Below are 3,803 nucleotides of genomic sequence, written 5' to 3' on the forward strand. Positions count from 1 at the left end.
TCCTTTGTGGCATCTTCCATCTTTTGTCTCTGGCGTCCTGTACTAATAAAAAGATGGAAAAGGAATAGTACCGACCTTGCTTGAGTGAGTCCAACACGACCAATATTTTAAAGGGGTGGGGGGTCTGGGGAATGCTGAGGAGTGGCCGACAGACATATAAGGAAAGGCGCCTAGAGGGTATCTGGTGGTGCCCGGCTTGGATACAGTCTTAAAGGAAAACCCACATAAGTCTTTAAAAAAAAGATATTCACATAACACACACGCACATCAAGCGGCAATGATTTGTCTTCTGTGCGGTGTCTCATTGCCTTTGAAAGTGTTATGCTGATTTCAGATATTAGAGTCATCAATTACATCACTGTGCTATATAGTGATTTTGGAGGTGAACTTATTCGTGTGTGGAATTTACCCCTAATGATGGTTTACTTTGGTAGTGGAAAAGCTGAGTTCAATCTCAGCATCCACTGAATTACTGGAAAAGGAAGCCATTACAGGCATATCTTTAGAACTTTGGGGCCAGCAAAATCTGTCAAAACGTTTAAACATTTTATTGGCCTTAATACAAAGAAACGTGAAAACTTTAAAGTTTAAAATATAAGGAGTTGCCTTTAAAAGGCTTGGAAAGCAAATGATAGGAAACAAGACACAAGCACAGCACCTGCATAGAAATGTTAACCTTCCCATCTTGGATGGAAGTGTCCGAGCCTCTTCTTCTTTTGCTGACCAACTTGATGGCACAACTGGTTGGTCTGCTGAAATCCAAATGTAAACTCCTAAGATTTTTTCTCAAAAGAGGAGTAGAGCAACATTTAAGATGTCATGTTTGCTTTCATCATTACAGATAATAAGAAAACTAACTTGGTTATGGGTATGTAATACCTTTATTTCTCATTCAAGTATGTATATATGGAGTTATTAATTTTAGATTTTATGTGGCAAAATGATTGTTGTGTTCTTATAACCTGAAAAATTACATGCAGTTGCCAAATGAATGCATATTAAGTACTGCCATTGTGTTTTTAATTTATGGTGTGTGGGGAAGGAGGAAAGAAGATTTCATATCTAAAAGTCAGCTAATTTTTCTTAAAAACAAGACACCTTTTATTAAAGTGATATTTTAGATATTCTCACCTCTTCCCCTATGTCACCCTAAATCCCTCTTCTTTGTTTCCAAAGCACTTACAGCACTGAGTGCAATTATAGTCCTTAAAACGGAGCAGGCTGCAGTATATGCTTGTTTAATGAATTAAACTTTCTTCAGATGTCTTTATCTCCCACTAGATTTCATGTCCTAGAAGACAGGTACATTCTGTTATCTGTAGTGTGTAGCACACACTGATATTTAATGTTTTTGGCTTGGGAGAGAAATATATATATATACAGTTGATTTATCTAGAAGCAGTTTACAAAATGTGGATATTATATCAAATTAACATCTAATTAGTATATATAAAGTTTAACTTTTAAAATTCATCTAGAAACTGAAAAAAGAAAATGTCTGTTAAAATTAGTAAAATTTCTTCTAGGCATGTGTAGAATATATTCCCATGATAATGGGTTTTTCTGAATTCCCAAAGCAGATTTTTAAAGAGAAACAGGATTTTTAAACTGGCTTTAGAATGTTGTCTTTTTTGAATCTCATTTTCATAAAAAGAGAAACTACATGCAAAAATGATTTTGAAATTACATGTGATTAGCTTTATACAAAAGGGGTCAAAGTTTTCCACACAAATCTTTCATGGAAACATTTTTGCAAGTTAATTCAGATAATATGTTTCATTCTCAATCAAACATATAGTTTACTGTGTCAAGTACACTGTAGATCTGTATTTAAAGTCACCTGGTACTTTTAGAAGAATAATCTTAATAGCACCTTTTATTTTTTAAAAATCGAAATATCCCTTTGAATAGTTTTCTTTCTCACTACTTAACTATTAGAGGTGTGTATGTCATCTTGGGGCATACAATTAACATTGTAAAACAATGGTATTTTAAAGTTAGTAAGTTCAAAAGTGGGTCAGAAATTATACTTCTGTCAGTAAAAGTAATCTTCCACTTTTGCCATATTTTACATTTGAATTACTAACAATTCTTTTCTGTTTTATGATTAATCTATGTTACATTTCTCCATTTAATTTTAAAGACTTCTAAAAAGAAAGCTAGAATAAAGAGCAATGTTCTACTTTAGTTTGTCCAATTTCAGATATAAAGTAAGAATTCTATATTGTGTTTTATCAGGAACAACACAGACACTGTTAAGGACAAATACTCAGAATCTATAGTTAAAAATAATTTATATTCCATTTAACTTAAGCTTTCAAACTTTGAGGTGTTCCATAAGTAGACTGTCATGTTTACAGGTTTAGACTTTTTTTTTTTTCACCATTGGGCTCTTACCTCAATGCTTTTAAAGTGGAAAATACACAGTAAAAACAATTACTAAAAATGGCAGCTGTAGTCGCTTAGGAGTTCGAATTGTTAAAGGACTGAAACCAAACATAGAACCTTTTAGTTTTAAGGGGATTTTTTTTTCATAATGCAACAAGGAACTGAAAATAAAATTATAATGAAGGTTTATTTGCCATTTTAATTATTTGTCCAATCTGTCTCCCTCCCATCTCTAAATTAGTACACACCAAAACTTTAATTTTAAAAGAACTGTTTCCTTAGGGAAACATGAGAATCACTGTTAGACTTGATATCTCAGGGTTAAGTAAAGGGATTGTGGGTATTACTGGCTTCTGAACTTCGAAGCAAAAGACATGCACCTGTTCTGGGGGTAGCAGGGATCCCACTGAACATACTTATTCTTCTTTCTGATTGCTGGTCCATCCCACAACTATTTGGGGCTTCAGAAAACACCAAGACTTCATCAGAGAGCTCAAGTCAGAGTGAGATTTCAAAGATTATTGTATAGGACTTATCCCAAATATGAGAACCAGCTAAATTTGCATGTTTCCTTCTATTAAAGAAGAGACATCAAGAGGTTTCCTGTCTTGGCACTACTCAGCAGCAGCTGTGACTATCCCCTTGACATCTGGCGAAATTGTAGTTTCTGATGGAGGAACATTTAAAGTTGACACCTGTCATTGAAACATTTGGTATACAGTTTTCAGACCAGCTAGAAACCGGTGATAGACTACCTAACTTTTGTTAAAAGAAACTGGGTAAGAAAGTTATGTCAGCTAAGAGAAGTCTGATTATGATAGTTTGAATCAAGACTTTCCAGGTAAAGATTCTCTCTCCTTTTCTTTTGGAAACGTCCTTCAGCAACAAATGAAGTCTACATTTAAAAGACAAAAAATGTTTTTGAAAAATCTCATAAAAATAAGGAAGCAGCAAAGTTGGTTGTAATTTGGAAAAGTCATGGAAGATAGGACGTTTATGATAGTTTTCTTGTCTGCTTTTCTCATTGAATCTTTAGGAGTGCTAATTAAATGCTTTTAATACATTATAGTTAGGTGTATGAACCGAGGTATCCTGACCCTCTAAGAATCCTCAAACCTGAAATGCCCAGTATATAAAAGCTGGACTAAAGGGGAAAATATTTGACTTGAAGACAGCACTGACAGTAATGTATTTATCAGATAATACAGTGTTATATGTGAGATTTCTCTCGACTGTCGAATCCCAGGAGACTCCATCGCGGCAGTTTGCTTGTCTCGCCGCACTAGGATCGAGTTTCCTTGGCGAGCGAGGCTCCCTCCCGCCCCGCTGCAGTCAAGTCTGGGTTCGGTTTGTGAAGTTTTCTGACCTCCTGGCGGACGCCTGTGCCCAGAAGGTGTGACCCTCGACGGCGCACG

Source organism: Bison bison, unplaced genomic scaffold, assembly GCF_000754665.1.
Source record: "Bison bison bison isolate TAMUID 2011002044 unplaced genomic scaffold, Bison_UMD1.0 scf7180017864461, whole genome shotgun sequence".
NCBI classification, from domain to species: domain Eukaryota; kingdom Metazoa; phylum Chordata; class Mammalia; order Artiodactyla; family Bovidae; genus Bison; species Bison bison.